The sequence below is a fragment of the Puntigrus tetrazona genome, chromosome 12 (assembly GCF_018831695.1).
Source record: "Puntigrus tetrazona isolate hp1 chromosome 12, ASM1883169v1, whole genome shotgun sequence".
NCBI lineage: Eukaryota > Metazoa > Chordata > Actinopteri > Cypriniformes > Cyprinidae > Puntigrus > Puntigrus tetrazona.
The window spans coordinates 18,832,767-18,847,372 of record NC_056710.1 but is presented as its reverse complement, the minus strand read 5'-3'; positions in this window follow the sequence as shown (position 1 = coordinate 18,847,372).

Here is a 14,606-nt window from a genome sequence, read left to right as displayed (position 1 = left end):
GAGCCCATAAATCACCGAATGGTTGATATGCGCTTACGAGATCCACAATATTTTTTTACTGAAGATATTGTTAATGCAGAGTAGTTCAATCCCGCTATCTGCTTGCTAAAAGAACAATTTGACCAAAAATCTAAATTCACTAACCCTTTTGTGAAAACAAATACCAGCATAGAGGTTTTATTGACTGAAAAGTGAGTAAATAATGACACAACATTCATTTAATAGTCTCCAGGTTCTCTTAGCACCCATCTGCTTGGAATCAAGCACTTAATATGCAAACTCATGAACGCACTCTAGAAAAGAACACTTTTGAAAATCTGTTTCCCATTAATTGGAAAGGCAAACACCTTTCCAAACTGTTGCATTGTGGGAAGGGCGTTAAGAGCTCCAGAGAGCGAGCAGTGGCAGGAGTCCACCTGTTGTAATTGCCACAACATTTATCAGCTATAATGATTTCAATAGGATTTAATTTGCTCCTCCAAAGAATGTTCCATTATGTTCAATGAGCTAGATTATTGAACCGTTGTAGCTGTTTTATGAAAATAAATATGCTGCAAAACACGCAGAACGGGAGACATTACATCTAGAAGCGATGTGTGGCGCGTTCTTTGATGTATATGCATAATATAGGGTAATGCAAACCACAATTATAAAATTGGTTTTTGGAATACCCATCGCGAAGGAACAAGATATCTTACCTCGTCCAATTTTAATGGGATTTTTAAATATTGGGTTTTTGGAAACCGTCCTTATAAGAAATTACACTGACGACACCATTGTGGAAATTTATTTCGCTCACGTGTTGGTCTGTTTTTTTGAATCATATAATATAGGAAAAAAAATAATAAGACAGCCAGATTAATATAGAAGACACGTAAGAATTTGTGCTTTTTAAAGTGTACTTATAGACTTCTAAGTTGCGTAATATTCCCATGTTGATGCTTTAATGGATAATGGTAAAATGTTTTTGAATCAAAGCATCTTGATGAGACCTCTATACCCCTCCGAGTTCATGAATAATTCAGTTTACAACCTTGAATGCAAATGAAGGTGAATGATACCAAGAGTTTCCATTTCATTTAATGTTCCATCTGGATGGGTTTTTGTTATATTGCAGCTTTTACATGTCATTACCAATAACCTTCCGTGCTGTTATTGAAAATGTAATGTGCATAAATTTCCTGCAAAATATTTGTCTAATTTTATCTAGCCACTAACTGTTGATATTGTGATTCTTTGAGAGCGTGAATTCTTCATCGGCTGTTGATCTAATGGTCAATTACTGAGTCAGAATCTCCTCTTGGACTGCTTAAACTCATCAAACCGAAGTCCAATTATTCTGTCTGTCAGAAAACCGCTGTGAGGGGGGCCTATTTCATTTAGAGTGGCTTTGAAGATTCTTTTGATTATACCGTCATATTTTGGCAGAGATTAAAATCATTCAGCAAGAATTCAGTTCATCTTTCTCCGTGTGTCGTGTTTTTTTTTTTTCTTGAAAGGCTTTGAAAAAAATTCAAAGGCAAGTTCCTAAAAGCATCGTGAAGTTTTCCGCCTTCTGCCTCGACTCTAACCTTTAACTTCTATTGTGACACGTTGTAAAACTCACTGGGTATGTCAACATTACAATCTGTTCGAAATAAGAAATGAAACTTGGAAAAACCTGACTGCAAAAACATTCCTGTCATGTCAGTGTTTTCGTGAGGGGCTTAGACACGACCAGTATTGACAGAGAGGAAATGTAATATTCACAATACACTCGAGTGGTAATGAAACAATGCAACTCATAATTCTATGACAGCTTGGCATATTCAATGGGAAATCCATTAGGAGTACAGTTACATATGACTGGGTAATTATTTCTAGTTAAGCCAATATGCATGTGTCTGAGCCATTTGCCTTCTCATTGAGTTTTTATTGTCTTTAACAGAAACCCATTTGCCAGCCTTGAGCTGATTTTTTCAAATACCTTCATAATATATTGTATATATTTTATTTGATTCCTAGCAGATTCCTCATTGTCACTAATGGTAAGCAATTGCGATTGTCACGGTATTAAATGTGCCTTATTGTAACGCGTTTGAGCGAACGATTCAATGATTGTCTCAAGCACTTTGACTGACCACTTGTTCCAGTCTTTGGGTATGTTGGTGAACCATATTAAAAATACATTATATAAGATTCCTATCTGGTATCTGCAGGGGCCTGACATATCACCTGACCTTTTGTCCCCTACTGACCAAACTCCCAGTTTGTGACATAACACACTATAGCTGGAGAGTGTGAGCAGAATATTAATCAAGACACTCAAAGTGGCAGGCCATCCATCACAGCATGACAAATAACAGAGGAGGGAGAGCACACAGAATCACAGCGAGAAACGATCAGATGTTCTGCAGTTTATTGCTCTGTGATATATTTCCTATGCATTTTTAACTAGCAATAAACAAACATTAAAAATACACGCGGCGCTGGTTGCTTACGCTTAATCACGGCTATTTATAAACAAAGTGTATTATTTTATTCATAGGACAATGTGATTTTTATGGAAATAAATCTTCTTAACGCGTTCAAATCGACTTGTTTCACAAAGCGTCCTGTAAGTAATGGTTACTGCATTGCAAAAAAAATCACTTACACACACACAGCAGCAGCATTTGTTTATATTTGTAACAGAGATGCATAGTTTTGGTCCAAAACAATGAATAATTTAAGTCGAGCACAGCCTGCAGCTCATGCTGGTGAAGATAAAACCACCGACTATAGCTGCCCGCCAGATGTATGTCAGATTTAAAAGGCAGTTTACTGGAAGACATGTGACATGTTAATGCAGCTGAGAAGTGCTAAAGAGATGAAAATAACATCTAGATAAAAGATGTAGGCATGTGGATGCGATATCGCGGTTCTAGAGTGCCAGTGTGCTGAAGTAAGGTCCAAAAAATTGTAGTGCTGTTGATACACAACAAACACAGCTGAGATATGCAGTTAGAGCTCTGCAGATATGATATTTCTCCCAGACAGAGTCCTTATAAAAAGTTAACAATATTGAGTATTTATCTATTTATTAAACCTGACACGCAGAAGCAAATTAGTCTTTTCTTCTTCTTTTTTTTTAACATTCTGAGCCAAAAAAAGGTGCTTACAAGATATTTTATTTTATTCATTTTTGCATTTTGGATTTTAATTGGGTTTTCATTTTTTTAAAAAGCGAGCAAATGAAGTTTGGTAATTATGAACATTTGGTATCTCTGAAAAACTGCATATGTCCTCTTTAAGATCCGGGACTGTGGCATATGGCAGAAAATCTGCCTTAAAATAAATGTCCATTACAGTGGACGAAAATTAATTGCTGTTCCGAGAGGATCGATACTTTCAACACAAGTTGAGTCGAGGCTGAATTGATATATATTCGTGATATTAATATAAGGAGCTTGAGTGTAATGCAGGGAGTCTATTTTTCTGCACCTCAGAGAGATCTGTCTGAGGATGGAGGGAACAAACAGTGCCAGACGCTGTTTTGGCTCCTTGTGCCGTATAATTTCATATGAATTGCAGTTGTTCAGCCGGGTATATGAAGAAGAAGCGCGGCGGTTTCTGTCTAACCAGTCCACTGGTTTTATGAACCTCATTACACATTGCTGTTTAGGTCCCATTGAATTGAAATACTGTCAATGTGAAAACGATCTCATCTGTGCCAGTGTAAATGCTTTCAATGGGAATTTCTCCTGAGAGTGGCTGCTATCAGTTTTATCTTCTATAAGAATACACTCAGAGCTAATAATAGCATCTTAACTTGAAGGTAATAATAGTGTTTTCCGAGGTGCTGTCCATGGATTTATCGACAAAGGGACACAAGCTGGTTCAATATGCTGGCTCTCGTGTGCCGAGCATCATGGGAAATAAGCTCCGCAATCAAATGACTTCAACACTGCAGATCTTGCACTGCAGAGTACATTTAGAGCATTAGCGCTGCCGTTTATTTAGCACGTAGCTAAATTTATTTGCGAGCAACAATGCAGGTTTATGAAATACACAATCATAAAGTCTCAGAGACCGCTCAGAGACAGAGCTCAAAGCAATTAGTAATCTAAAGCAGTTTGCCTCTAGTTTTTAAAAACCTGAAGTCCACTTGTTAACCACACGGGAAGAGAGCAACAGCTGGGCTGAGACAGGAGCCGGAAAAACCTTCAAGGCCAAACAGATTGCCCGCAGATCAATAATTACATCTTGTACAAACAATGAGCTCAGTAATCTGAGAGGCTGAGCTGCATCAATGACAAAAAGGAGAAATTAAACAATGGAGATCTGTCGAGTCGCTGCCTTCCCGGTAGGCACCGAACCTTCAGAAATGGTAAGCAAAACACACAGTGTGACATTTCAGAAAATTGCATGTAAACAGTTTATAAAGTGCACTTTGGGGCGACAACAGAGTGGTGCAAAACACCACTGGGTAAAATGTGTAACAGTCGGACGACCGTTCAACCCGTTGGATGCCGGCAGATCAAATACAAGTAATGTCTCTTTGCTTTAATGTAGACATCATGTTGGAGCTCTTGAAGGAACCACAATAACAACATTCACATCAAAGTACGTACTTGAGATTCTTTGAAATGATATTTTTTTAACAAAAAAAAAACTTTGAAGAAAAGAAGAGAGGTCACCAGTAGCCTTATTTTTAACGTAAAAGCGTTTTAGCAATGTGGGGCTTCCGGTGTGATTTGCTTGTAGTAATTTGTAGCTGCGCAAAATCTGGATTTCTCAAATGATTTTACTTTATTGTCATTATTATTAGCATGGGCCTACTGGTTTGTAGCAAATAGTGCTAAACTTTGTTGTTTTATAAAACAGCTCTGAGTTAGCCATCAAAATGTTTTCTATTAAACTGAGAAAACTCAAAAGTCAGTTTGGTCTAATCTGATAATTAAAAGTAAGATGATTGTGTTTTGGCTGCTGTAGACATAATGGCCATGCAAATGGCCTTAGGACTCTTGGAATACTATTTAATGTAATTCAAGTGCTATCGGTAGACATTTCCGCAAGATAATTTTTTTAATTTAACTTTTAGTGGTACTTCAAATAAGCATGGTCAGCCGCATTCCATTGCGTAAGTACATATTCACCGTATTGCAATAAACATTAACATGTTTTTGCAGAGTAACAGCTACATCTTCGCCCGATGTTCTCCATGTATTATGATCCCGGTTTGTCTTGCGGCCAGTGTCACCCAAACAACCTGAGCAACAGTAAGATCTGTTACAGAGGATGAGTTTATTACAACCTGAATGGAGATATTTTTGCCGGAGGGTTTGTGTCTTTTGGCTTATTTATATGGGCATCTGCACAAATCAGATTAGTTTAAATAACATTTGCCGCAGGCGATGTGAGAGTGCAAATATGCTAATGCACTAGCATGCACAAATTGTTCTTCTGAAGCAGAGATGGTGTTACAATTCGAATTGACAGATTGGATTGGAGGACCATATCGTGCGCTATGGTTTCAACCATAGCTATTCAACCTTTAGCGATGAGACGTAATCCGAACTGATATTTCAATTAAATGTTTCATTCAGACCAATTGTCTATAGTGTGACAGCCACACAGAAAACATTAACTGTTCGTAACATTTTCAAAGACATGTGAGTAAACAGAGCGTTTCCTAACAAGGACATCGCTGAAATGCACAAGACAAAAATATATCGTGCGGGCTTCATCTTCTTCAAAAGAATCATTTGTCCTTGTGGCTTAAACAGCGTGCATGAACATATTATATTATATGTTATCTTTCTGTGCACATATGTAGAGCATGCATGAAATTCTATAATGTATATTTTATATTCATTCATTATATTCATTTTCTCTTAATTGCTATATTCAGTATTGTGTATTATAAATGCATGATTAATAAAATTTACGGTGACCGAAAGTATCTCTTTTTGCTCAAGGACAATGAAAGACATTTCCATTAACACAAATTTGAGAAAAGGGTCAGTACACAGATGGCTAAGAGCTCAATCAGAGATACCCAGCTGGATGCATATTCAAATTTCCCTCTTATCCAGAGAAGCAAAGCAAATATATAACACTTTGAAACCATCAGTCCAGCAGTAATAAATGTATATCCGCATTGCACGTATTGCTATTATAAACACGATTATAGCCCTAATGTAATGTCAACAATTGCACCGACCATGACATTGATAACGAGGACATATAAGCTCTTCCCTGACACTAAACTTATTATTAGACACAAAGATGGATCACGCTGTTGCCTTGCATGCTTTCTGAAATCCACAGAAAGGTTACTTTAAGGTTGGTTTTATTAAAAACCTTCTTCTTTTATTAAATAGCACTTTTTATGGAACAAACAACTGCTGTGTACCGCAAAGCAGTTTAGCTGAGTTGACCTTTTAAAAAAGTGGACACCTGAGGCTGCCGGATGGTGTTTACGCACTTTTCTTTTTTTTTTTTGCCCTCTACCAGCATACATTTTTGCCATACATTTCTACATGCAAACACTTCTAAACTGTGTGTGTGTGTGTGTGTGTGTGTTTGTGTGTTCTGTCTCTTTTAACTTTTAGTATGTAAATGCAATACACCAAGGACAATATTTATATGCATCCATATCTTTTCATCACACTGATCTCTCATGATTTCAGAAGAATATAGTGCACAAGTAGACTATATTTTTGGAGCTTTTGGATATCAGAGATGGCCAACTTCATTATATCGACTTTCCTTTTGTGTTCTGCAGAAGAAAGCAAGTCGTGCATACGTTTTGGAACATCTTGATGGTGAGTAAATGATGCCAATTTGTGGGTGCACTATTGCTTTAAGAAGTGAAGATGGAATTCTACAAACCCTTGGGACCTACTTGCCAAAGCAACACGAGTCCACTGTGAGTGTTTATGCAAGAATTTATAGTAGTGAAGTAAACACCATGAAAACATACGATGTTTGTTAAAAATTAATGCAATATGGATACAAATGGCTGAGAACATATTTTCTCTACTGTCCCCAAAGCAAGTCAGCATTCTTTCTCTCTGTTCATCCCACTTACTTTGGCTGAAGGTCATCTTGCAATGCACCTGGAAGTCTGTGCTTGTTCGGTTTTGTACAGTGACAGGGAACATCTGCGAGGCTCAGACTGTCCCTGCAGAATCGTGTGGGCTGTCTTTGCTAAATACATGCCTGTGGCAATCAAGTAGTAAATAGTTAATTTTGTTGGTAGTGAAGGTTTATGCTGCAGGCGATTTGTAATTAAAGTGAAGAGCACAGAATGAATCATCCCGATCTGAAGCCGAGACTGACACCAAGCAGGAAAACATGCCACGTCTTTGCCAAACATCTTATCAGCACGCTCCGTCTCTTTGTTCACATACTGAAAGCATCAAAGAGAACGTGCGTATTATCATATTGGCTTGTGTGGGTGAGAGTAATTATGTTCTACTGGACAGAATGCAGCTTTGTACACGAGATCTGGCAGCTGTGGTTTTTCAAAACCTGATTTGAAAGATGCCCGTGTTGTTTGTTCTCAGTATATGGAGTCGTAAATATCTGCATCCCGGAGTTTCTTAAAGCCGAAGCGTGTAATTTCGGCACCACTAGCAAGATAATTGAGTGTTTTCACTCATCGAGAAGTTTTCCTCAACTCTCTGCCTTTGTTTAGCCAAACGGTCCCAGAACAATGCCAGAGTTGTTAAGACGTTCTGGTTCTAACAGCTTCGTTATAAGTTTACTTAGTTTAAATAAGAACTTTTTAACATCGCAAAATCCGCTTTTGAACGCGAGGGATGAAACCCCTTTTAAGGTTCAAACATTAACGTGCTAATCAACGCAAGTACAAGGCTAATAGCCGGACAAACAAACTTCACAGAATCTTGTGAGAAGGAAGCTAATTGCCTCATCTCCGATTAGGTTTCCAATTGTTCTGAATTGGCGGTCTCCTCGCAAACAAGCAGTCCGCGCTGCAAACGAACAAACACAAGTGTTTTGTTTTTGATCTTCTCAGTTTGAAAACGAGTGCCAAATTAAAACTCCTTTGTCCTGAATGCCATAATAAACATCGCCACCCATGCAAGGAAATAAAAAAAGGTTGCGTGGTGGGCAATGTTCACTTTAATTTTGTCGTTAAGATGGAGAATTGTTCCTTAATTTACATAAGTCCATTAGCGAATTGGGTTCTAAATGAAATTGGCACAATTCAATCTAATCCAATTCCCCTTTGTCTTCAGCCAAAAAAAGTAGAGCGCGTTAAGAAGGAATTCAAATTCAGTAACCTCGGGAAATATCATTCAGCTAGTCGGTCTGTTGAGGTCACACCATTTCTGTTATCTGTCACGCCGTCCTGAAAACAGCAATCTGTGCAAGCCACAGTAACAACGGTGCCAACGATCTGCCTTTCCTTGAGCAGGTAATTAGGAAGTACTATTTAGTTCCTTTCTCCTAGTAATCAGTCTGCCTGGGCTGACTGCCATTAGTCCAAACCTGGTCTTGCTCTGAAGTTAAAGATGAGAGAACAGCAACATTAATCATCTAGACTGAAGAGTCATGCATCGTCCAGGGGACATACCCGGAGACTGAGGAGAAAAATGATGCTTGTTTTGGCCTTTGCACAGTGAACTTCACGTAACATTTTGTGAGCGGTAATATAGCGTTTAGATATTTACGTTTTTGGAAAAAAATGTATATTTAGTACTGTTGCGAATCTAACATATAAGTATTCGTAGATACTGATGATGAAAAAAATTTGTCCTTGTTATCACAAGATTAAATATCATTTTAAATTGTAATAATATTTCACATCATTATTAGGTCTAATATTGTAAACCTTTTGCTTTATTATATTTATATTTTATTAAACTTGTTATATTTTTCTATTCGTTTTTTTTGTTCTTTATTTCAGAGACACACTTCAAAGTACATCAAACTTTACGACTTCGTCGTAATAACCCCCCTGTCCCCAAAGTGCCAACTCCGTTCTCGCGAGTGACCTTTTGCTCTCAGACACTGAGTCAGTGATGGAACATTTCCCATAATGCTCCCACAGCTGTCGGACTGGTCTTGGCAAGATCTGTTACAAATGAAAGTGGCCAGTGAACCCAAGAGCACAGAGCTGAGCAAGGTCATGACGCCGAGGAGACGGGGAGGACAAACAGAGTTTATTATCTTTCGTCAACCTCAGAGGTGTTGTTTAGGCAATATCGCAGGAGCGGGTGTGCTGCCTGTTTACCGAATGTCAGCAGCAGCAGCGATTCAGCAATAGGAGCGAGGTTGCAGTTCAATAAACAATCAATTAACTCGTGTTACAGGCAAAATTTGAACAATTAGTTCACTTTTTTGTAAACCACCAACTTTTGCAAAGAAGATAAAGCCTAGCTCTTTGTAAGCGACATGAATTTCCCGTCTCTACTCGAGGCATTCTCGAATCATCCCCTGAGTTCCATTCGGAAGAGCTCATCCCAATAGGTGAGCATGATGGATCAACATTCTTGTATCCTATTTTTCTAACTCCGCCTCACACATCGTCCTGTGAAACAAAGTAAAACCAATGTTACACCGAGTCTACACCGGACACGAATGAATACTGTAATATAGAACTCAGACACTGTGACACAGCATTACTATCAAGAGGAAACGAAGCAACCTTGGAGACCGATCGCAAGCTTTCCGCTCTTTGAGTTCTCTCCATTGTTGGCTGATCTGATATTTACGCAGGTCACAGGAACACTTCTTTTGTTCTGCAGATGTTTTCCTCTTTTGTTTCATGTCTGAATTCTCTCTGCTCGGCATCGTGTGTAGACACGTCCCTTACTACTGATTGGCAATAAGTTTATTTAGCTACTGGACCCCGACTCTAAAGCGTTTTTGAGAAAAATACATACCCCACCTAGACTCTTGAAACAGTGCAGTCAAATTAGCGGCGCTTAACTAGTTGATATAAACCCGAGTCATATATATTAGCTAGCTTCAAGATATCGAAAGCATCAAGGTAAGTTATGTCCAACTTTATAGTTTGTTTGCATTAATAGTAATTTGCATGTAACAGCTTAACACTATTTTGAAGGCCGTGATATAAAAAACAAGCTTAAACCAAAAGTGCTAAAAATATGTGAGTTAGGCCTAAATTCTTTTAAAAGTCATGATAGCCATGCTTCTATGACCCTTCAAACTGCGCAAATTAAATTAAAATTGCTAAAAATACGCTATTGGAAATGAGTAAATTTTGCAATAACGCCCAAATATCCCCATATATATATATATATATATATATATATATATATATATATATATATATATATATATATATATATACACACACACACACACATGTATATATATATATATATATATATATATATATATATATATACATATGTATATATATATATATATATATATATATATATATATATATATATATACTGTATATATATATATATATATATACATATATACATATATATATATATATATATATATATATATATATATATATATATATATATATATATATAAAAATATATATATCTAAGCCTGACTTGCATGAGGTGGTTTTTCAGGCAATTCGAAAAATGAATAATTTGCAAAACTGTAATGGAAATGTGTTTTTCGCATTTACAAGTCACATGGCGTATGTAAAGGGCTTTCCCTTACATTAATGCTTGGACCGTTTACGCTGCACGTAATGAAGCGGCCAGTGAAGCTGATCAAACGGTCGTCGATGCTCGTGTTTATTCCAGACACACCACGCACGTTTGTGAAGCTTCAGTAACGAAATCTCACCAAAATCCATTTCCACGAAGTATCGCGAGAGGCAAAAGGTTAGTCGCATAACATTAGTTACTTGAAACGCCATAATTTCGCGATGTTTTTTTTTAATCGACATTTATAAGATACCGCCAAAATTTTGTGCAAAACTGTAATGGAAACGCGGTTCGTGTCCTGTGCTTTATATTCCAATTCTTCTGATGCCATGTGATAGATTTGCGCGAGGAACAACAAACCAGCTTTCAGTCTTCGCTGAAAATCTTCCTCTCTGTCGTGTTTCTTTTTAGAGGCTAACGTTTTTGCATTACAATAAGATGAGTTGCATATGGGTTTAACACGTGAGGTTGAATTAATAATGACAGTATTTTCATATCTAAGTAAATTATTTCTTCAAACAGCATTTGAGTTAGTTAGTTTCTTGATCTGTTGAATTTGTTTCTGCCATGTTTGAAATGACAAGGTATAAAGTGGAGAGGACAGAAAGCCCTGGAGGCATCGGGTTGATATCTCAGTCTACTCTCAGTGTAGTTTCTCTGTAGGTTTTCTGTCTGAAAGTTCAGATGTAATTCTATGCTGCATGCTACTAGTGCAATACTACAGATACACATTATATACTGAAGCGTTTCAAAGAAAACACTGTAGTTGGCTGTACAGAAACGTAATGTGTTTCTAGTTACTACCAGTGTCATATATTTAAAACGAATCTCTGTTGAGGATTGTTTTCCAATTTTACCCCTGGCCATTCAGCTAGTTTTCCTACTAGTGCCTGACCTTAGAGTTGAACAAAGGAACATTTTATCTTCTAGGCCGTCTAGCTGTAGATTTGTATGAATCAATACTAATGATGAAATCCCTCGGTGGCGGCAATATATTTTTTTTCTTCAGTTGCGAATAATAATTTATCATCTAGTATGTGATTTGAACGACGTGAGAGCATAATGACACCGAGCATGAGCGGTTATAAGGTTATTTTTCTTTCATGCATGTAAATCGAGTAGACCGCGTTGGATGTAAGACATTGATTCGGCCATTAGTAAATTCAAAACATCATGTTGCAGTGCAAGAAAACAATGCAAGACAGCAATGAGGAGGCATTGTATGTGCAGAATGTGTGGAAATTTTATTCACTGCGTAAAGGGATGGCCATAAATATGGGGTTGAAGGACTATGCTGTTACTGCGAATGTAAACATACTCTTTTATATTAAGGAAAACATGATTTTTCTTGCTATTTTAAAGGAGTAGTTCACCCCCAAAAAAATCTGCTGAAAATTTACTCACCCTCTGGCCATCCAAGATGTATATATTTGGAAAAATGTAGCTCGATGTCACTTTTTTGATTGGTCTTCTGTAGTGAATGGGTGCCGTCAGAATCCAAACAGCTGAAAAAACCCACCACAATAACTCCCAAGTAATCCACACAACTCTAGTACATCAGTTAGCATCTTGTGAAGTGAAACGCTTTGTGTTTATTAGAAACAAAATAATCATTAAGTCATTTGTAACTTTAAAAAGTCACTTTTGACCAAAACAAGTCTATTATCCATAATTATTATGGATAAAATTATCCATGTTATCAAAGTCTACATCTTGGATGGCCTTAATGTGTTCAAATTCCTTTGCCAATGTTATTTTTTGGGTCACCTTTTCCTTTAAATGTGCATTATGAATAAAATATGATGGACTCTTAGTCAAACACATTTTTTTACTACATTAAAATGGCCCACCAAAACACAGGTAATTTAAATATCTGTTTCTTTTCTTGACTAATACTAAATGTAGAGTTCAGGGAAGAAAATACTACAAAAATGCAGGAAATTCATATCGTGATATTTGAAAGTGACTATTTTTATGGACTTAATCAATTGTAAATCTAAATATGTAGCAATCCCAGGTTCTCTTCAGAGAATCATGGTCATCTAATCTCTTTAGTGTGTATTAGTCAAAGCCTTTTAGTAATTAGCAATGCCCCCTTATAAGACAAATCCTGTCTGCCCGAAGATGTTGGCGCTGTGAGTTTGATGCCAAGAAACTGTCTGTCTGTCAGAAGTGCCTCAGCATGAAGAAATGACACAAACTCATTGAAGAATGAAATGAGGAGATCTGTCAAGTGTCGAACCTTTTTGATGTTGTACATTTCCCTTCCAGAGTTGGAGAATCACAACATGGGGTGCAAGAAACATCAAGGGCCAAAAAAATGGAGAAACATGGAGAAGACGCGAGGACCATGGAGGTCAGATTTCATGAGAGCTTTAAAGAAATATTCCACCCAAAAATTTCAAATCCAAACCCACATCGCTTTCATTTAAAAAGCAAAATTCAATTTTTTTGATGAGCGTGCTGTTAGTTTTTTCACATGCAGTTACAGTTAATGGCAACTAGAGCTTTTAAACTTCGAAAAAGGTCATGAAACTATTGAAATGAGGTCCATACAAGTCATTTTACTGCTTTATATAAAGAGAGACCATAATTGAAGTAATTAGTCACCAAAAATGTTAACATCCAGAATAGCTTGATATCCATCTTAGTCGAGGTTCTTTTAAATGAACAAACCGATTCATTTCAAAGAACTATTCTGAACGATTCATTCAAAAAATGGACAAAACAGCTTCACCGTAAAAGTAGATTTCAAGTTCAGTTCACTTTTGTTCTTCTACAGTACGGCTTTAGAAGTATTGAAATAGTGCACATGTCTTGTAGATAACCTTTTTTTAAATGGTGCTTTTATGTCCTCTCCGGAGCTTGAAAGCTTATTCATTGTAATTGCATAGAAAGTACATTCTTCAGATTGTGATCTTTTGCGTTCGGAATGACATGTAGGTGAGTGAACATGCGGCGTTTTAATTTTTCACGACTGTACGTTGTCATCTAAAGAAAAAGTATAGATTTGGAAAGAAAAAAGTGCTGTGAATAATTACCATCTCCCCGAGGTTTGACAGTCTGGGTTACGCGACAAAAAAAGCTCTTGGCACGTATTGTGTGAGACATCATTTCTTGGTCATAGCGTGTTTTCTTCCCTCAATGATGTATGTATCCTAGATCATTGCCGGCTGATTTAAATTCCCAGCTTCCTTTAACACGGTTCCTCTTTGGATTCATTTCCATATTTCTCCTGCAGGGCCCCATATTGAAATCTGCCAAGCATTCTCTGAAGCAGTCTAGCTGAAAAAGGCTTAATTATTTTCTGCTCCATTCTGTCCAGAACCTTGCAGCCTGCATCCAGCAGTCATATTTTCATCCATCTCCTAGTTTTTCCTGAGCGTGTTTAAAAACAGCCTCGTACAAATTTGTATCTGATTAGAAATGTATAAAGACCCTTGGATTCACAGTATGAAAACTCATATTTTGCTTTAGCAGCTTGTGAAATCAAAGAGAGAATAGTAAATGGAAGTTGTTTTATGTTCGCAGTTTTTCTTTCATGCGTTGTTATCAGTCGTGAGTAATTTCTCACTTAGTTACTCATGTTGGCCTTAGTCAAGCTTTAGAAATGATTTAAAAACACTTATGGATGCCTCAATCACGTCTAGCACTATTAAATGACTTTCATTCTTTCACACTGCTTATGAAAAGCTTTTTATTATCTGCCGAAGACTGCTTTGTGTGGATCTATGCGTTGACATTTGGCTGTGAGCTTCCAAAAGCTCTACAATAACTGCGTTTTTCCTCATCTGACTGACCACATTTTCCTGCACGTCAAACGATATTCAATGCATTTTTACCTCTTGTTTCTGCGCTGGTAATTATTATTGAATCTCTCTGCCGCATAGGAAATGCATTTTGCTTTATGCCTCTGACATGAATTGCTACAACATGACAATTTTGCTGAGATTAAAAACAGTCCAC